Below are 21930 nucleotides of genomic sequence, written 5' to 3' on the forward strand. Positions count from 1 at the left end.
AGTGTAGTATCACGCAGAGTAGTTTTGCTGCCCTAAATCTTATCCGTGCTCTACCCATTCATCCCTTCTACCCTCCTAACCTCTGGCAAACACTGATCTTTCTACTGGCTCCATTGTTATGCCTCTTCCTGGGTGTCATATAGTCGGAATCATACAGTACGTAGCCTTTTTAGATTGACTTCTTTCACTTGGTAATATGCATTTAAGCTTCCTCCATGTCTTTCCATAGCTTGATAGCTTGATAGGTCATTTCTTCTTAGCCCTGATAGTATTCCGTTGTATGTATCACTATTTTTTTTATTATTTACCTAACTGAACAACATTCTAGATTTTGGCAATTATAGATGAGGCTGCTATAAACATCTCTGTGCAGGCTTCTGTGTGGATATAAGTTTTAGACTCCTTTGGATAAATGCCAAGGAGTAGGATTCCTGGACTGTATGGTAAGGGTATGTTTTGTTTTGTAAGAAACTTTCAACTTCCAAAGTGACTACTACTTTGCATTACCACCAGCAATGAATGAGAATTCCTGTTGCTTCACATCCTTGTCAGCATTTGGTATTGTTAGTGTTCTAGATTTTGGGCATTATGATAAGTGTGTAGTGGTATCTCATTGTTGTTTTAATTTGCATTTCCTGGTGGCATATGATACAGAGCACTTTTTTCATGTGCTTATTTGCCATCCATATGTCTTCTGCAGTGAGGTAGTCTGCTAAGATCTTTGGCCCATTTTTAAATTGGGTTGCTTTCCTTATTGTTGAGTTTTAAGAATTTTTCTGTATATTAGAAATGAATCCTTTATCAGGTGTGTCTTTTGCAAATATTGCTCTTAGGCTGTGACTTGTCTTCTCACTCGCTTGGCATTGTCTTTCACAAAGCAGAAGTTTTTAATTTTAATGAAGTCCAGCTTATCAATTATTTCTATCATGGATAATGCCTTTGGAGTTATGTCTAAAAAGTCATTGCCATGCCCAAGGTCATCTAGATTTTCTCCTGTTATCTTCTAGGAGTTTTATAGTTTTGTATTGCATATTGAGGTCTCTGATCCATTCTGAGTTAATTTTTGTGGAAGGTGGAAGGTCTATGCCTAGGTTTATTTCTTTTTCCATGCAGATGTCCAGCTGCTCCAGCACCATTTGTCAAAAAGACTGTCTGTGCCTCTTTGTACTGTCTTTGCTCCTTTGCCAAAGATCAGTTGACTATATTTGTGTGAATCTATTTCTGGGCTCTCTATTTTGTCCCATTGATCCATCTGTCTGTTCTTTCACCAGTACCACACTGTCTGATGACTGCAGAGTAAGACTTACAGTTGAGTCATGTCAGTCCTCTTTCATCTTCTACTGTCTTAGCTATTCTGGGTCTTTTGCCTCTCTATGTAAACTTTATAATCAGTTTGTTGATATCTACAAAATAATGCTGGGATTTTGATTGGGGATTATATTTAATCTACAGATCAAGTTGGAAAGAGCTGACATCTTGAGTTTTCCTATCCAAGAATGTGGAATAGCTCGCCTTTTACTTACTTAATTTCTTTCATCAGAAGTTTGATTTCTCCTTGTACATATTTTGTCAGATTTATACTTAAGCATTTCATTTTCAATGGGTGCTAAGGTAAGTGGTATCATGTTTTCAATTCCACTTGTTCATTGCTGGTATATGTTGGAAAACAGTTGGTTTTTGCATATTAACTGTTCATCCTGCAATCTTGTTATAATCACATTTGAGCTCCAGGGGTAGGGAGAGGGGTTTAGTTGATTCTTTTAGATTTTCTACATAGCCAATCATGTCATCTGCAAACAAAGACAGTTTTATTTCTTCCTGATCTGTATACTTTTTATTTTGTGGTCTTCTTCAGTCCATTAGCTAAGACTTCCAATATGATTTTGAAAAGCATTAGCGAGGGGGGCTTCTTTGTCTTGTTTCTGATCTTAGTGAGACTGCTTCAAGCTTCCTTCTTACCATTAAGTGCAATGTTAGGCATAACGTCTTTTTTGTAGATATTCTTTATCAAGCTGAGGAAGTTCCTTCTATTCTTACTTTACTGAAAGGATTTATCATGAATGGGTATTGGGTTTTATCAAATTATTTTTCTGCCTTTATTGAAATGATCATATGATTTTTCTTCTTTGACCTGTTGACATTAATTAATTTTCACTGTTGAACCAGCCTGGCATACCTACATAATCCCACTTGGCCATGGTGTATAATTTATTTAATGCATTATTGGATTTGATTTATAATATATTTTGTTGTATTTATGCTCATGAGAGATATTGATCTATAGTTTTATTTTCTTGTGATGTCTGTTTATTTTGGGTATTAGAGTGATGCCAGCATCACTCCTAGAATGAGTTAGGAAGTATTGCCTCTGCTTCTGTTCTCTGAAAGAGATTGTAGGAAATTGATATAATTTCTTTCTTTTGGTAGAATTCACTAGTGAACCCACCTGGGCCTAGTCCTTTTTGTTTTGGGAGGTTATTCATTGTTGATTCAATTACTTTAATAGATATAGGCCTATTCAGATTGTTTATTTCTTCTTGTATGAATCTTGCCACATTGTGTCTTTTAAGGAATTGGCCTATTTCAAGTAGGTTATCACATTTGTAGGCATAGAGTTGTTCATAGTATTTATTATTCTTTTAATGTCCGTGGGATTTGTAGTTATATATCTTTTTAATTTCTGATAGTAGTAATTTGTGTTCTGTCTCTTTGTTTCTTAGCCTGGCTAGAGACTTATTGATCCTTTCAAAGAAATAGCTTTTGATTTCATAGAGTCTATTGATTTTCTCTTCTCAATTTCATTGATTTGTGTTCTATTTTTTATTATTTCTTCTGCTTGCTTTGTATTTAACTTGCTCTTCTCTTTTAGTTTCTGAAGGTGGAAGCTTTGATAATTGATTTTTTTCTGCTTTTCTAATATATTCATCCATGGCTATACATTTCCTTTGACTACTGTTCTCACTGCATCCCACATCTCACTATTTTTTTTAAGATTTTATTTATTTATTCATGAGAGACACAGAGAGAGAGAGAGAGAGAGCCAGAGTCAGAGACACAGGCAGAGGGAGAAGGCTCCATGCAGGGAGCCTGATGTGGGACTCAATCCCGGGACTCCAGGATCATGGCCTGGGCCAAAGGTGACACTAAACCGCTGAGCCACCCAGGCTGGCCCCACATCTCACATTTTGATATGTTGTCTTTGCATTTTCATTTAGTCAAAAATATTTCTTTATATTTCTTTTGAGATTTCTTCTTTGGTCCATGTGCTATTTAGAAGTAAGTTGTTTAATCTCCATGTATTTAGGGATTTTTCCAGCTACTTTTCTGTTGTTGATTTATTTTAGTTCCACTGTAGTCCAAGAGTAGACATTATATGATATCTATTCTTTTAAATTTGTTAAGAGTGTTTTATAGCCCAGGCTATGGTCAATTTTGATGGGTGTTCTCTGTGAACTTGAGAAAAATGTTTATTCTCAAGTGTTGGATGAAGCTGTCTATATCTGTCCATTATATACAGTTAATTGAGGGTGTTGTTGAGTTCAACTATGTTCTTACTGACTTTCTGCTTGCTGGATCTGTCCATTTTTTATAGAGAGTTGTTGAAATCTCCAACTATAATAGTAGATTCATCTATTTCTCTTTGCAGTCCTATCAGTTTTTGCCTCATGTATTTTGCCACTGTGTTGTGTGTGTATACATTTTAAAGATTATGTCTTCTTGGAGAATTGACCTATCATTATGTAATGCCTTTCCCTATCCCTGATAACTTTCCTTATTCTGAAATCTTCTCTGTCTGAAATTTATATAGCTACTCCTGCTTTCTTCTGATTAGTATTAGCATGGTATATCTTTCTTCACTCATTTACTTTTTAATCTATATGTCTTATATTTCAAGTGGATTTTTTATAGACAACAGCATATAGTTGCGTCTTGTTTTTCAATTCATTCCAACAATCTCTGTTTAACTGGTACATTTAGACAATTGACATTCAAAGTGATTATTGATAGAATTGGGTTAATATCTACCATATTTGTTACTGCTTTCAATTTATTGCCCTTGTTCTTTGTTTCCATTTTTGTCTTCTACTCTTTTTCTGCCATTTCTGGGTTTGAGCATTTAATGATTCTATTTTTCTCCTCTCTTACATATCAGTTATCCTTATTTTTTAGAAGTTGCCCTAGAGCTTGGAGTATGCATTTACAACTAATCTAAGTCTGCTTTCAAATAATAGTATACTGCTTCATGGGTGGTGTGAGCACCACATAACAACAAAATAACACTATATCCCTGCCATCCCTTGTATCATTGATATCATCTATTTCATGTGTATATAAGCATACATAAATGTATGTGTATATATGTGCATAAATATACATGTTGCTATTATTATTTTGAACAGTTATCTGTTAGATCAATTAAGAAAAATAAGAGATTTTAATTTTCCTTTACCTTTTTCTTCTCCAACATTCTTTGTTTCTTTATGTAAATCTGAGTTTCTAAGCTATACCATATTCCTTCTCCATGAAGAACTTCTAACATTTCTTGCAAAGCAGGTCTACTCGTAATAAATTCTTTCCATTTTTGTTTGTCTAAGAAGGTCTTAATTTCTCAAGGTATGCTAAACTGGTAGTTCTTTCTCTCAATACTTTCTTTTCTTCTCTCTCTTTTTTAAAATATTTTATTTATTTGAGAGAGAAAGAGGGTGAACAGGGGGAGGGGCAGAGGAAGAAGGAGACTCCCCACTGAGCATGGAGCCTGATGTGGGGCTCATTCCCAAGACCCTGGGATCATGACCTAAGCTGAAGGCAGATGCTTATCTAACTGACTGACTGAGAGTCACCCAGGTGCCCTTCTCTCAACACTTTAAATATTTGACTCCACTCTCTCGCTTGCATGGTTTCTGAGAAGTATGATGTAATTTTTATCTTTGCTTCTCTATGGGTAAAATATTTTTTCCTTTGGTTTCTTTCAGGATTTTTTTCTTACTCTTTCATTTTCTGTAGTTAAAAAAATGCTGTGCCTAGGTATGGGGCGTGGGGGTTGGTATTTATCCTGCTTTGTGTTTTTTAAACATTCTGTATCTATGGATTCGTGTCTGATATTAATTTGAAGAAATTCTCATTTGTTGTTTCAAATAATTCTTCTGTCCTTTTCTTTCTATTCTTCTGGTATTCCCATTAGGTGTATGTTACATCTTTTGTAGTTGTCCCAAAGTTCTTGGATATTCTATCCTGGTTATCTTTTTTTTTTTCTTTTTTTTTTCTTTTTTCTTTTAGTCTGTTTTTCCTGTTTGCTTTTCAGCTTTTGAGATATCCTCAGTTATTCAGTTTTTGAGTCTATTGAGATAGACTCAAAGAGATTCTTTCCTCAATTATGTTCATTTACTACAAGTCCATTGAAACATGCTTCATTTCTGTAACAGCGTTTTTGATCTCTAGCATTTCTTTTTGGGTCTTTCTTAGAATTTCCACCTCTCTGTTTACATTACCCACATTGTCTTCTTTATTCATTAGAGCCCTCAGCATATTAATCACAGTTCTTTTAAATTCCTGATCTAGTAATTCCAACATTCCTGACATATATGAATCTGGTTGTGATACTTGCTCTCTTCTAATTGTGGTTGTTTTTTTTTTGTTTGTTTGTTTTTAGTTTTTGCCTTTTAGTATGCCTTGTAATATTTTTTTCATAGCCAGATATGTTGTGCTAGGTAAAAGGAACTTTTGTAAATAGGCCTTTTGTTGTGTGAGGTAAGGTATAGTGGAGAAGGGAAGTATTTTATCATGATGATTAGGTTGCAGTCTTTTAGTGAGCCTCCACCTCAGGACTGTGAACTTCACATATGCTTCTTAGGTTTTTTCCTTCCCTTAAGTGGGACAGGATGGCTAGAGTGGACTGGAGATGGCTATTCCCTTTCTTCCAGGTCTGTTGGGCCCTAATAAAGCCCCAGCATGTTAGGCTCAGAGTTACTCCTGAGGTCAGAACGTTAACAAGAACAGAATGCTCTAGCATATTTAAAAATGGTTTTCCTCATCCCCTGACAGAAGCACTAGAGGATTTTTCTCCAGCGTTCACTGTGAAGACCTGGTAGAGATCCAGGAGATAAAATTTGCAAAAGTATGGGGATGCTTTAATGACTGGGTCTCCTGGGAGCTTTTACCTCTGAGCTAAGTTCCCCCAGGAACTCACCAATTACAGTTCAGGTTTTCCTACTCTAACACTATTTCCTACAGAGGTTTCTGCTCTGATAAGTTGTATTCTCTATATTCACCATCTCTCTCTCTATAATGGATATGGTGGTTTGCCCTGTGACCTCACTTCTCTTACGGATCTAAGAAGACTTTATTTTTTCAGTTTATTCATCTTTTTACTTCTCCTTAGAATGGAGTAGCAACTTCCAAGCTTCTTACATGTCAGACCAGAAATCAGAACTTGCTTCAGTTTTTTGTCTTTGATGTTATTTTGTTTGTTTATTTGTTTGTTTTGTTTTGTTTTCTGTCTGGAATCCTCTTCCCCCTGAGATCCACCATGCTGCATCTCCACTTCATTCGCAATCACTGTGGTTTCTCTATTCTTCCTTTCTTCTTCTGCATTGGAGAATACGGAAGTAAGATGGAGAGGGCCCAGGATCCTAAGTCACCAACCCCAATCAGACTTTAAGAGAAACCTTTGTTGGTCAAGCCATTAAGATTGCACGATGTGTTCATTGATGCAGCTGACTTTAATTCTCCTAAGTAATACTCTCTCCCTCCCTCCTTTGCATCCCCCCAACCAGTGCTTCCTTTTGTAACACTGATTACCTACCATAAACACACGTATATATTAATTGGCTCCTTTATTAGAATCCAAACCTTTTCAGAACAGAAAGTTTGTCCCAGGCACTGAGGATACAGCAATGAACAAAACAGACATGGTAGGCAACTAACAAATATTTGTTCAAAGAATTTCCTCCCTCGAGTCAGCTCTTCTCAGTAGTTCTTCATGTGTCTGGGTCTTTTTGCCTCTGCTTCTCCGTTGCCAGCTATAACTAAATGCTTCTAAGGGCAACCAAATGATGCTTCTCTTCAAATCAACAACCTTAAAGTTAACAACCCAGAATAGTACTCCAGATTTTCTGAGATTGGCAAATTCACCATTGGTTGATTTATATTTGGCTGTTTGTATAGTATTATAAATTACACTATATTTATATTTACTTGAAAGCTCTTTGTAAAATATATCAAACTTACACAAATATATACATAGGATTTCATAATAACTGTCACTACTTAAAATCTTATTTCCTGCTGTATTTTCACCACAGCCCTTCCATGGACAGAGCAGATACTATCTCTACTGTCACAGAGCAGGAAACCCAACTACAGAGGGGTCTCTGCTGACATTCTGTGGTTGGAGAGTAGGCCAGGGGCTACTCAGCTGTCCTGAGAACTTTCATAGTCTGAGTCATAGATCTGCCCCCTGCTGGCTCCTTAAAACTTGATGGAACCTTCATACCTGAGAATTAATAGAAGGCCTGGATTCAAAGAAAGCACTAAGTCTGGAAGGAAGGCTACTTACTGTACCTCTACTTGGTTTCACCAGGAGTATAAGCTCCATGAGGGCAAGGATTTTATCTGCTTTGTTCACTACTGTATGCCCCCATATTAAATCAAATATTTGTCAAATGAATGAATGAATGAACAAATGAACCGTTCTGAACCTTAGTTTCTTAGTCTGAAAAATGGGAATAAAAACTCACTTCGTAGGGTCATAGCTGGGCTTAATGACATAATAAGTTCATACAGTGTTCATAAGTTCACATAGTGCTGAGAGTGTAAAATTAATTTTAATATAATTTAAAATATAGTCCAATTATTAATTAAAATTAGTTTCTCAAATTGTGTAATTAGTTCTTGAGGTAAGTAGAGAGCTCACTGGCTTGGACATATTTTCATATTTGAATTTTGTGATGTTCATTTCTGCAGTGCTATGTATAGCTGAGAATGTACCACAAGTCTAAAAAATTTTCCACTACTATTAAAGAAATCCCTCATTTTTCAATACTGGACCTCTTTCAAACACAGCTCATTCCTATTCAAAAATCAAACTGAGGACCCTATCCAATATTCATTACCTGATAGTCCCTTTTATAAATTTTCCTCTTTCCTCAAATATGTGTCTCCTAAATTAACTCAGCTAGAGGCTGATGAGTATGTTCTTGTAGATACTTTTCTGTCCCCCTTTGAAATTGTGACCTTCTTTTCTTCCTATCATCAGTATATACACAATTTCATAGTTTGTAAGTCAGCATTCCTTAATGTTTTATACCAGAAGGCATAAATTGCCAAGCCACAGCCTGCATCTGGCCTAATGTTTAGTTTGACTTGCATTTTAAATGTAGAAGACTTCTCATTCATTAAAGAATAGGGATTTTTTTTACTTCTTTTGGAAAAAAAAAAAATCAGAAGATCAAAAGTGCTGGCCCTGCACTGGGGCCTACGGGGCCTACCTTCCATCTCAGCCCCTATAGATCTAGGAGAGTTTGTCCTTCACACAGCTTCCAGGGTGAGAACAATCACTCCATTGGTATCATTGTGAATAATTCAAATCTCTCTCTGCCACAGCTCTCTTCTGAGCTCCATACTCATTTCCATATATGTTCTGGACATTTTCCATGGAATATCTACCAGTCTGTCCTTCCTTTTGTTTTTTTTGTTTTTTTTGCTTGCTTCCTTTCATCAAGCAAATAGGTACCAGGATGTAAAGAAAATACCTGCTTTACCCCTCGTGGAGCTAGTAGGTAAATAAGCATGCATGGAAACCATGCAATCTGATATGGTTAGGTTGTATGCAGGAAATTATGGAACTTAACAGACCAGGGAGGGAGATGGGGTAGTAGTCAGGGAAGGCTTTTTGAAACAAATGGAAGCTCATTTGATTAACTCAGGCAAAAGTGGGATGGGAGAAGGGTAGAGGATGACATTTTTTTCCAGGAGGGTTGACAGAAGCCAGAAATGTTAAGGGCCCATTCTGCCTCCTTCATTTATTGTACCAATATTTGAGGGTCTGCTATGTGTGGGTCACTCACCGTGCTAGTGCTAACCAAGACTGAAATGGTCCCGTAGAACTTAGAATTGAGAGGAGCCCAGGAAACCAAGTAGATGGAGGGTCATATGCTGAGATGAGGCATCTATGAGAGTCCAGGGAGGTGAGTGCAGTTTTGGATGTTGACTTTGAGGCGCCCACACCCTGGTGGAAATGCCCGGTAGGCAGTTACACAAAAGTCTGAACATAGAGAGAGATGGAGGCATGGAGTTAGAAGTTAGTCCATTGGTGGCAATTGAGGAGTTGTGAAATAGGAAATTACCGGAGTGAAAGAACTTACACAAGAAATAGGAACAGCAGACCGATGACACATGGCCTCCTTCAGTCACTCATTTTCTTCAGTAAGCATGAAAAGAAGGGATTGCACAGGAAAGAAGAAATGTATGAAGTGGTATCTTAGAAAATAAGGGAAAAAAAATTCGGGGAAGAGGGGGAGAAATCATATCAGAGGAAAATGAAGAACATCCGTTGGGATTTAGCCAAAGAGGTCATTCAACAGATTCATGTGTCCCAACTCTGCTGGCTGACCCCAGACCTGCTGCCTCTTGGGTTTTTTCCTCTGATGATGTTAGCATGCAGAGGTGCTCCCACAGAGGAAACTTTGGTTACTGCTGATGCCTACTGCTGCTTCATCTCCTGCCTATACCCTGAAAGTAGCCCCTCTTTACCTGTTCCACTACCCCACACATTTAGGCTGCATTTCTAACTGTCATGGGTTGTAGCAAATGCCCCTCTGAAATGAGAGTATTACTTTTCTCTTCGGCCATACTAGCTTATCTGTCATTTCCTCAACAGGCTATATGTGTGTCGAGATTTGGGACTTTCACATAGGCTCTTTCCTCCACCTGAAGTACCCATCTTTTTTCATGTACTTGGCAAAACTGTTAGTCATCCTTCAAAATTCTGTTCCTTTTCCCCCAAGAAGCTTCTAGCAGAATAACTTATTCCTTCCCTTGAGTTCTCGCAGCATCCTGTTCATACCTGTTTGGTGGCATCTAGACCAGTGTGTTGCAGATGCATTACCAATCTACCCATCTGCCCCCTTTACATGGATTTCAGGATGAACACTCTAAGAGTTTGAGGTGATAGTTTTCACAGGCTGGCATTATCCTGGGTTTATATCTGTATTCTCTGTGGCTATCGTATAATGGCAGAAATACAGGAGATACTCAACTCTTTCATGTTGGAAGTAATCAGATGTGTAATAGCTATAAGAAATGTAAGCATGCTATAAATGTGGACATTGGCCAACTTTGGGAGAATTGAAGGAGATGTTTTAGAATAAACACAGTGAGTTTTAGTTCCTAGATGTAAAAGTGGAAATAATCTTCTGTTTTTGTCCTATAGCTCAAAAAAGAAAAAATATCATTTTTAAAGTTAAAATATAAGAGATTAGGAAGGGGGCGGGGCGGAAGGTATCATGTTACTCCAGGAAAGGAACCTAGTACTCTGAGAGAACCCTTACTTCCCTTATTGCTGATAATGTTGGCTCTCCCTGGAGCAGCTGTGTCCCTCATTCTCTGATTAATTCTAACAGGGCCTTTATCTCACTAACATATCAGAAGTCCATTCATTCATTTACCTTGCCTGGAGATCAGAAATTACAGGAGAATCTAAAATTCAAAGAAGTAAATAAACAAACAAAGAATAAACAACCAAACAAAACCTAAGTGAAATTTTACTAAAGATTGGTTTTCACAATATACTGACGGCTCCTCTAAGACCTATCAAAACATCCTAATGTCTAAGACGAGGAAATGACTTAGAAGAGAAATAATATGTACATAATAGAACATTTATCACACTAAGAACTTAACATAGCATTGTAAGAGAGTATTGCTATTTACAGATTACATTTTGCGGGGTTAACACTATGTGCTGATCTTGCAATCTAACCTACGTGGACTGGGTACAGAGCAGATCTATTATTTAAGCATGAGAAATAGATACTTCAAAATCAGATAGAAATATTTTTTTAAAGATTTATTTATTTATGATAGAAATAGACAGAGAGAGAGAGAGAGAGAGACAGAGACACAGGCAGAGGGAGAAGCAGGCTCCATGCAGGAAGCCCGACATGGGACTCGATCCTTGGTCTCCAGGATCACGCCCTGGGCCAAAGGCAGGCGCCAAACCGCTGAGCCACCCAGGGATCCCAGAAATATTTTAAGTAAGAAGTCATCAATTCAAATTCCTGCATGGGACAGGCAAGTCATGTGAACAGGCCTGGTGGAAAGGTCCCAAGGGGTAAGGACTCAGGGGCCTGTAGTGAACTAAGCAGAGTGCACCTCATTTAACAAAGACAGAGACTCAACCCCTGCCCCTTGGTGACATGCCAGAAATGGGCCCTATATTGCCATATGGCTTGATTATTCTAAGAAGCCAATAATCTTCATTTGTATATAAATATGTCCTGATTTTTAAAACATTATGTGAGTTCAATAACATGTCTCTGAAGACATTTACTCTATTGGCTTCTGGTTTGCAACACTCATTTTGAAAGTCCAAGTTACTTCTTACCTGACTTAATCTTTGCTGGAGAAAATGTCTGAGGGGATGCTGGGTAGCATAAACTGTGTTTCTCTTGGAAATGCTTTAAGATCTTCAAGGAGGTTGGTCAGGCCACAAGCACAACAGACATCTGGAGGAGAATCGCCCATTTCCAATCAAGGGAGTATAATTGATTTTCCCCAGAGCAGCTGTGGACCAGCTCCTCCTTTAGAGAAAATTTCTGCTCTAAAATGACAAATGTCACTCAAATGTCTCCTGTCATAACAGGAAAAGGCAGGCTGCTTGGGATTAAACATTTTCCCCACCCCATCTATGCATATTGTCCTAGATTAGAGAACATGTTTATAAAAACCAGGAGGAGGAAGGAGGAGTAGTGGAATGGATCAGATGACTTTTTAATGGCAGAGAAAGCACTGACATCAACAAATTTGCTTCAAGATCTACAGAGCCACTAAATGCCATCATCACAGTTTTCTAAACTGACTCAGAAATATACCTAGAGAAGAATTTGAAAAGGAAAAAGCATATATTGGATCCCTTTAATCTAGGATATTACACACATAAGTACACATATATCAGAGATAACTGCTTTTATATTGGGTAAATAAAAAAATAAGATTCAGGTAAATAAAACATTTTAATTGAATATGGACAGTTTTTAGGAAATCTTGTGAATGAATTCCTTAGGAAAGAATCCTTTTAACATATAAAACAGACATGTAGAGGGTCCTTATAAATTTACATTCCTATATAAATTCATACAAGTTCTATAAATTCATGTTTTTATATTAAATATCTGGAGATGAGTCTGATGGCTAAATTAGGCATGCAGAAAAATTATAAACCTGAAATATTTTTTTAAACAGCATTGTTAACCTTGTAAGCACATAAGAGGCTGAAGCTTTGAGCCTTGATGCAAAGAGGCAGGGTGGGTTGGGAGCTCGCAGAAGACCTAACATTGTGCCATTTCTGTGTCTAGAAGGAAGAGTGTTTGCACCACTGGGTGGACTATCAAAGCTGAGCTCTCAGGAGGAAGAGATTTTGCCTCAGTGAGATAATCAGCCTTTTCTCAATCCCAGCTGTCATGGGGACCCAGCTTCAATAGTAAGTCAAACTACTACTAGAAGAAAATGGGACACACATTTCTGCCTAACTAAAGCATGACTTTTCCTTTCAGAGGAATCCAAAGAAAGCTATTAGCATTGCCTATTTCTGCTGCTTATTGAAATCTGGGCTTCCATAAAATTTTAAGCCAACTTGGTTAACAAATTGAAGTATAGTCTGGATCTGAAATTTTATAAGTGCAAATACTTGGAGAAGCTGCTTGCTGGGGAAAGCAGTGAGAAGGGCAGCTTGGGGACAGCATTTGTTCCCCATTCAACCTTCAACTGTATCTAATGAGAACCTATGATAAGAAAGGAAAAGAATCTCCATCTTTGGTACCAGTTGGTCCATAAATACTTTTCTGGTCTTCATGGAGGGGTAGGGTATAGGGAGAGAAGGAATTTGCAATAATACCAACCTTAGGAGTTAGATGACTCGATTGAAATTTTTCAGAGTATTTCTGTTGGTTTTCTTCCCCCTCTGTTCAGAGTCTTAAGAGCTGACCATGCTTAGTTCATCAACAATTTAACAAATATTTCTTGAGCACCTAAATAAGCCAGTAGTGGAGATAAAAATATTAATAAATCATAGAAATCTATGGGGATGGGAACAAGGAGAGTTTTGGCAGAGAGAAATAGAAACGGATCATTTCAATGCAGTGTGTTAGGCGCGCACACATATATAGGTATATATACAAGTGCGTATGTTAATATGGACATATATGTATGTATTTATATGTGAGTTGTATGTATATATGTGTATATATACCTATAGATATATATTTCTCATGTGTATGTATGAAACACCAGGTGCTAGTTGTATGTAAATTACTGTGTTAATTACATTACAAATATTATCGCACTTGATATTCATCTAAAAGGATTGTTTTGAGGATTGCCATTCCCAAATTATAAAGGAGGAGAATGGAGACTCAGGATACAGGACTTTCCTAAGGCCAAAAACCTGGTGAGTGCAGTTACAGGATTAAATCCAGGTGGGCCTGGTGCCAAGCCTCTGTTCTTAGCCACCTTACTAGACATCCTCTCGTATTAAGGAGACCTAGAAGAATAGAGGTAATGCCTGAGGTTTTGTTTTTTATTTTCTTTTAGGTATCTGTCTTTTGCACAGGTGTTAAATTCACAGGTGTTAAATTCACAGAACTCAAAACTCAACAACATTAGAGTACACAGTGGGCAGTTTTGCTCCCATACTGACCACTGTCTACTTCCAACCCTCTTCCCCATCCTTGTCCAAAAGCAAAAACTTTTGTAGTTCCTTGTTGTTATTCAAGAGTTCCCTTACACAACATGTTTTTCCCTCCCCCTCCATTACACAAAGAGGTACACTATACACATTGTTCTGCAACTTGCTTTTTAAATTTAATGATGTATCTTAGAAATACTTCCATGTCAGAATATAGTGTCCTCATTCTTTCTTATAGCACCATACCATCATATTATATGGATGTGCCATAATTTATTTAAATGTTCCATTCCCCATTTGATGGACCTTTCAGGGTACTCACTAGACCATGCTACCTTATAGAAATTCTCTTACTGCTGGTAGTAATTTTTCTGTTGTTTCTTTTGAATTTTCCTGGGTCACAATATTCTTTCCAAATATTGTGTTTCTAATTTCCTTTCCTCATATCGTGTCATTGGCAATTATAAGACCTGAGATTTTAAAGGAAAATGGCTTAGTCAAAAAGAGGATTAGTATATGAGGCAGGGAAAATATCAAAAACACAAGGGTATAAAAAGCATGGTGGGTACTGAGAAATACAGGAAATCAGGAATATTACGGTGTATGATAACACAAGGTGAGGTGTAGAAGGAATGAATAGGAACAAATGCTGTAAGGAAATTGGGCTGAATGAGGAGGGAGGCATTTGAATGAGGGACATGACAAGATCAGGCAATAGGAAGACCAAACCATTGAAGGTGGCAAGGCTTAGGGAACTCTTGAATGATTCCAAGTGAAACATGATCAAGGTAAACAATGTTGGCAGGTAGAGAAAAGGGTAATAAAAATAATACTTATCAGGTAAAAGCTTGATGATGCAGAGGCATGAAGATGGAGAATCTGGATGGGCAGATCTGTAAGTGAGATAAAATGTATAGGTAAAGGAACAAGTTTTAGGAGGAAGAGAAGAAATTTGACTTTCAAAATGATAATCTTAAGATATACTTCACTAAACAAAAGGGACTGTGGCCACCTGAGTGGCTGGATAGGCGTCTTGGTCTCTTATTTGATAAGTCTTAGAGCTTGGACTTAAATGCAGCTTTCTGAATGCCAAAATCAGCAATCATTCCACTGGGCATGCTGTTTTTGAAATAAGCAGAGCATGTGAAAGAACATAATGAAAACAAGCACAGCTGATTAAAATGAAGAGAAAGACTCCAGGAGAGAATAGTAGACAGAGTGTGCTAGTAGACACACAGACTGGGCCCACATAGCAGAATCCCCAATGGTTGGGGCTCTGACGACCCAGTTTAGGTAACCGAAATGTAGAGAATACAACAGAAAATAATGTTTTTTTAGATTATGCACATTTTAAGTAATCCCCTTATACTATCTCTGTTGGGAAGGTAATCTACCATGAGCTTTGAACATTCCTGCACAAACTTGCTTGGTGTATCAGGAAACCATGGCCCTGGCCACACTTTACTTAAGCCATTTCTCAGATTGTGTTTGCAAAGAACAAACTTGAAGAATGAGATAATGTCTCCCTCTAGAGCAAAGCAGAGGCTGTTTTCTGCTGGCTATAAAATAGTGGGTTCCCCAAGCTCAGTGTCCTCTGCTGTAATGCAACTCACTGCATGTACAGACAGCCATCTGGGCCCCTCTGGGTTGCTCCTGTGAGACTTGGTAGGGGTAGGGGCAAGAGGAACCAGTGCAAATGTGCTGGTGGCAGTGAAGCTGCTTGCTGTGCCGTGAGTATTAAAGTCCTTTCTCTCTGAAGTATGAGTAGATATCTTCTGCCAGCATTCTAGAAACAGCAACAGTAAATTAGTAAGCTAATTTATTAGCTTAGAAATAAAATAAAGTCATATCCTTGATCTTGACCATCCCTGCCCCTGACAATATTGGGTCATGGTACTTGATTTGTCCTTATCAGCTCCTGGGAGCCCCCTTAGCAGCCAAGAGATAGCTATGTTAGGAAAAAGAAGGTGAGGGAGCCCACTTGGCCCAGGCCCTTTTGTGTTTGAGCAGGCCTCCCACCAAACCTCCTCCCTTCATCCTCATTGTTTCTTCATGATATGAGAGGACGTCATAGCTTGTGGCACTGTCACTATGAATATTGTTTCTCATGAACAGAGTGAGTGAGGCATTGTTCAGGATCTTTCTAAAAGCCCAGCAAAGAATTTCCATTCAACCACTTCTATACTTCTGTCTCTCCAGTTTACTGACTGTGCTCCCTACCCTGACCTTTTGCTACACCATCAGCATCAATCAATAGCTCAGAATCACCATCTCTGAGAGGATCAGAGAGAGCAGAGATCTGAGAGAGAAAATGCTGAACCAACTCAGGAATGTATAGCAATCCATTAATTGCTTTCTCATTATTTTTATAACACTTTCCCCATGGTAAGTAATCTTTACTTTGGCCTGAGACCCAAAAGGCCCCCCACAGCCACAGGAGAAAGTGTAAATCAGAAATAAACCAGCTCATACAAGCCTTGGCTTATCATCATCTGATGGTTCACAAAACCTCAAGGCTTGAACTTGAGTTAAGCTAATCCCAGATTGCCAGCAACCCCTCAGAAGCAAACATTTTTGAGGATGATTACGGAAGTCTCTGCTTCAAAATACTCCTGTAAACTATGTTCAAGTACAACCCCAACATTCAATGATAGACAGCACTGTAAGGAGACAAGACCACGAATAAGATCCAACAGAAATGATTAAAAAAAAAAAACAAATCTATAAGGAATCTATGCATTGGAACCATCAGACACAGACTATACAGCAATGGTTTCCATTTCCTCACAGAGATTTCCATGCTTGGCTGATGTGATCTTGAATGGTACATAAACTCTCACCTAATCAGTCACTTATCCTCTCCCCTCTGGTCATTCCCATCTTCTCCTAAAATTTCTTCTTTTCATTTTACCTTTTCTAGAACCTTCTCTTGTCTCTTTTCCCTCAGCCATCTTCTCTTCTGTTTCCCAAGTTGCTCAGATTTCCCTGTAATGGTTAACTATGCAAGCTCTGGAGACACCCTGCCTAAATTCAAGTCCTGGCCCTACAGTTTCCCCCCGGAGAAGTTGCTGAGCCTCTAAGCCTCCATTTACTCATCTATCATCCACAACCCTCAGAAGGTTGTTATTAGGGTTAAATTAATTAATACAGGCAAAGTACTTATAACAGGGCATGGTATTAGACAGCACTCAATGACTACTCACTATGAAACCCCCAAACCACTAAGCTTTAGTATTAGGGTTATATAGTCAGGGCACATGACCAGCTGATTCCCTCTTCCTGGAGCTTTTGATCTGGGTTTCACTTTATTCTTGGGCTTCTGTCATGACAGTCTCCCTGCCAACCCTGGCCACAGGGACCTACTGCCACTCTAGAGCTATGGCACAAACTTGAACAAAAATCCACCACTCTACCACACTCATCATCCAACTCTTTAACACCAGCGCCACATGTAGGGTCCAGAATGTCTTTTTTAATTAACAAAATACTGAAACAGAGCAAAAGAGGAAGCATATGAAACATAAACCCTTTGGCTTATGAGTACGGTCTCTGTTCCCACAACTCAAGCCTCCAGCACCCAGCCTGAGTGCGATTCTGCTGCCTGTATCAGGGCAGAGAAGTCCCCTCACAGCTTCTAACGGTAGAGGATGGGAGGTGTTCATGGGCTTTTGTTTCTCACCCTTCACTCTAGCTCTAGCAGCCTCTCAGCATGCAGAAAAAACTGCGTGGCCTACTATGAGAGCTACCATCGGACACCTTGATTCTTCTGTGACTGAGGCTAAAGAATGAGTCTGATTGGATTCTGGTAGGAGAAGGTGGGTGACAGGACTGTGGAGACTGTCTAGAGGAATGGTGACTTGACCTCAGTTGGGCCTTAGTTCCTCTGTATGAGAAGACCATCCCCACATCAGACCAAATGTTACAAGAGTACCATGCAGGTCTGGGACGTGTTTGTCCTCAGGTGCCCTCTTGCCAGACTGCCTGCTTTGCTCTGTATCCTGGGGCCTGACCTCTGCTGGCTGCATTTCCCTGGCTCGCCTGTCAGCTAATATCCAGCTGGGTTTGGCCACTGAAGGTGCTGGAGGGAGACTGTTGAGTGGGAAGAAGAGAAAAGCCAGAGTATCCCCAATCCCTATTCAGTTGCTGCTCTTCAACATCCAGCTTTCTCCCAGTAGGCCCACCATTACCAAGTTCTATGGGTGAAACTAGCCTCTGACTTCTAGCAACACCGCCTCTTCCTTGTGACAACCCTCTAGACTTGGAATAGAAGTGGTTTCCTAATCTCTGGGTTGCTTCACTGTTGTCCTCCTCTTTTCCATTACCTGCATTACAATTTGCATGCATTAGATCCCTTATTTCAAGTAGTCATCATGGTTTCTGCTTCCCTGCAGGGGACTGGACTGATACAAACATCTTCCTGATAGCATAACCATGCCCTTTATACAGGAAAGAGTATGCACATATGATAACGTGGACTGACATTAACCAGACATTCCTCTCTTTACCTGATGCGACAGTGTTGGTAAGGGAAAAAGCCAAGTTTCATTTCCTCTCTTTCTTGTTTTCAAGCTCATTGTTAAAATTCCTGGCTTTGTCCCAATTCTCATCTTCAACCACCTCTTTGAACTAGCTGACCAGAAATTCTTTCGTTGTGCAGAGGATCACTTACCATCTGCAGCACTGGGTTGCCCACATTCCCTCTTCTATATTTCTCTTCTACCTCCTTTGGCATCCTTTTGTCGGGGAGCTTCACTTCTCACAGTGTCAGCTTTTGAGTGTATGTATAAAATCTCAGATTCATATCTCCAGCCATACTTGTCCTCTAGGCAGGCCCTTGGAAAGAAAGAATGAGAACACATGTCACCATGTCCTGCCCATCCATGGCCTAGCCAAGGCATATGGGATCAAGCTCTGTTTTTGTTCTCCCATCTCCTCATATTTACACAGTGTCCATTCCCCCAAACTGAAACCCTTGAAATCTTTGGACTTCATATCTTGAGCAATATAAAATTGTCCTTGTCCTTGAACAGGAGCATGATAGGATTAATCTTGCCATTCTTTTATATCTCCACCTCCAAACTCCTGTGCTTGGTTTTTCATACCCCCACTTCTACCCCCTGCCCTATCAACCAGCCCTACCTACCTTTCAGCTCAAGTTAAAATCTTGAATCCAACCTTCACTCCAGAGCCCAAACCTTCACTCCAGTCAGGCCGCTCTCCTCACTGAGCCCCTTTACAAGGAAGGACCACTACAGCCCTTTGTCTTAGACTGAGAAATCACAAAGCAGGATGATGTAAGAGAATGAAGTCCAGGGTCAGACTGTCTGGGTTCAAATCCCAGTTGTATCTCTTAAAGACCTTGGACAAACTGCCACTGTCTATGCTTTGGTATCGTCAGCTGGGGGTAATAATAATATCTCTTTCATAGGGTTTTTGTAAGGAGTAAGTGTCTTAATATGTATAAAGTAGCTAAACCATCCCCAGCAGTCAGGTCACATGTGATTGGAAAACCAGGTGGTGAGGAACTGTGTCATCTATTTCTTTGCCATAGCTTGGCTGTGTCACCATGTAGTCATCAAGCAGAGATATGACTTTCTAATCTTGAGCAGTATTTTCTGTTTTATTCCAATTGCACAGAAGTACAAACTGTTATATGTCAGAAAAAACTGCTATGCTTAGGATTCCTTTTCTTACCTCCTTCTCAGCCAATTTTGATCCCATTCTTTAAGAGCCAGTATAAGTCCCACTTCTGTGAAACTCTTTCCTATACCTTCAGTCTACTCCAAATTCTCATTTCTGGGAACGTTTGCATGGTAGGTTCACACCATACAAATAATCATTGAATTGTTTTGTGAGTTGGTATGTTCTGTTGGAGTTTTCAGGGGGTCTCATTGATAAATAGGCCACTCTCAAATTGAGTTCTCAAGAAATAAAGAACTATATACTAAGTGGTTGGCAGGTGGAGCCCTAATTATCACCTTTATTGTTGACTGAGCTGAATTGTAGGATATATTACTGAGTGAGAGTCAGATGGGCTAACTGCATGGGAAAATGCATCTCTTCCCCATGTGATTGTCTTAAAGTCAGTCCACTCCAAGGAAATCACTCCACTCCCCCCACGGAGAACAAGAATGTGAGTGTCAAGGGTATGTTTAAGGAAAAGTCCTCCACCTACAAACCAAGAAGTGAGATAAAGCATCCCCTATCACTAATCCCACAAGATCTTCTCATAAAGACTATAAATTCTTTGAGGGCAAGACCTGTGTCTTAAGCCTCTCGTGCATTCTCTATAATACTGAAAAGGATGGGCACATAAAAGCTATTCACTAATAATAAGTCCAGGCTGTATTCTAATTACCTTCCATGTGTGAGATGAGTGTATCCTTATAACAACCCTATGAAGCAGCTGGTATTAACACTGATGTTTCATAGATAAGCAAACTGAAGTGTAGAGTTCACATGCTCAATAAATGGTGAAGCTGGGATTTAGACCAATTTGGCTTCAGAATTCTTGCTTTTAATCACTATCTGATACTGCCCTGATTGAATTTCAAGAGCAATCGTGTTGGTAGAAATGGAGATTGTGAGAGATCAGAGCTGAATGGGAACAGCTCTGATCGTGTTGATTAAGAGAAGTTCTATGACTAACATATAATACTTAGAATCACTGGAGAAGGTTCTAGAGCACATTTACCTTTTTTTCTAAATGATCAGAAATCCTATGAAATAATCAAATTATGGACTACTATTGAACTTGGAAAGAACTGTGTTAATGCATCCCACTGAACTGCTGAAATAACTTCTTTATGTAATATCTAATCATGAGCTTGAAAATGAATCAAAGCAGCTCACACTTGATTCAAAAAGAAAATAACTTCTGGCTCAATACTTTTGTTGCTCATATGATTAAATCACAACTTGTACTAGACAAGGAAGTTGTTCTTTATTGTTGTACAGGAAGATGTTAAAGTTAAAGCCCTGTCCAAATATTAATTATATTTCACCTTATAGCTTTACATTGTATTTCTGTGATCAATTTCAGTCTGAATCCTAAAAAGTAAAAGAAATAATAAGTAAATGGTCTTCATGTGTTTTACTTGTTTACCACTAGAGGACACTATCTAGTCATATCCCTCAGAGTTCTGCTTTGTTTCCTGTGTATTTATGAGAGAGAGGAGGCATGAAAGGAAAAGAATCAATGATCTGTTGCAGGTTTATCATCACAAAGTCGTGTAAAGTATAAATGGATTTCGAATCAAACCTGCTGATACTTTATTTGATGGTGACCACTGTTGGTTCAGTGCCTACTACAGGCCACATTCTGTGCTGGCTGCTTTAGGTACATACCCTGTGAATTTCACAGCATTATCCCCTCACTTCACAGGTGAGGAAATTAAAGCTCGGGAAAGTCAGACTTTCCCTACGGGCACATAATTACACAACAAGGACTTACTTTAAGCTGTGAACCCAGACCAGGATTGAATTTTAAAAAGAAAGTTTCGGGAACCCTGGGTGGCGCAGCGGTTTAGCGCCTGCCTTTGGCCCAGGGCGCGATCCTGGAGACCTGGGATCGAATCCCACGTCGGGCTCCCGGTGCATGGAGCCTGCTTCTCCCTCTGCCTATGTCTCTGCCTCTCTCTCTCTCTCTCTCTCTCTCTCTCTGTGACTATCATAAATAAATAAAAAATTTAAAAAAATACTTAAAAAAAAAATAAAAAAATAAAAAGAAAGTTTCCAGGGCACCTGGGTGGCTCAGTTGGTTAAGCCTCTGCCTTGGGGTCAGGTCATGATCTCAGGGTTCTGGGATGGAGCCCCACACTGGGCTCCCTGCTCAGTGAAGAGCCTGCTTCTTCCTTTCCTCCCTGCTCAAGCTTTCTGTCGCTATCTCTGTCTGTTTCTCTCTATATATCTCCTTCAAAATAAATAAACAGGGCAGCCCAGTGGCTCAGCGGTTTAGCGCCGCCTGCAGCCCAGGGCGTGATCCTGGAGACCCTGGATCGAGTCCCGCATCAGGCTCTCTGTGTGGAGCC

At 39.2% G+C, this 21930-nt stretch overlaps 1 protein-coding gene and 1 long non-coding RNA gene across 6 annotated transcripts in view; one reads left to right on the plus strand and one right to left on the minus strand.

The window, feature by feature from the left end:
• The window catches only part of LOC125754994 (uncharacterized), a 37534-nt gene that overhangs the window by 2860 nt on the left and 12744 nt on the right, over nucleotides 1-21930 (plus strand). Inside the window, exon 2 of the long non-coding RNA XR_007410344.1 lies at nucleotides 12573-12697. This is a non-coding gene — a long non-coding RNA (uncharacterized LOC125754994). The remainder of the gene's footprint in view (nucleotides 1-12572; nucleotides 12698-21930) is intronic.
• HSPB3 (heat shock protein family B (small) member 3) overlaps nucleotides 6432-21930 on the minus strand; it is a 105247-nt gene continuing 89748 nt past the window's right edge. The window contains exons 9-15 of one of the 5 annotated variants that reach the window (XR_007410339.1): nucleotides 18570-18733; nucleotides 13116-14793; nucleotides 11603-11723; nucleotides 10665-10695; nucleotides 9363-9477; nucleotides 9066-9262; nucleotides 6432-6585 (exon numbers count right to left, since the gene is read on the minus strand). The gene's annotated coding sequence lies outside the window, so the exon portion shown is untranslated. Of the gene's footprint in view, nucleotides 6586-6818; nucleotides 7076-9065; nucleotides 9263-9362; nucleotides 9478-10664; nucleotides 10696-11602; nucleotides 11724-13115; nucleotides 14794-18569; nucleotides 18734-21930 lie in introns of those variants that run through there. The other 4 variants (XR_007410340.1, XR_007410338.1, XR_007410342.1 and 1 more) reach the window with 4 other exon arrangements.

The sequence above is a fragment of the Canis lupus genome, chromosome 4 (assembly GCF_003254725.2).
Source record: "Canis lupus dingo isolate Sandy chromosome 4, ASM325472v2, whole genome shotgun sequence".
Lineage (NCBI taxonomy): Eukaryota > Metazoa > Chordata > Mammalia > Carnivora > Canidae > Canis > Canis lupus.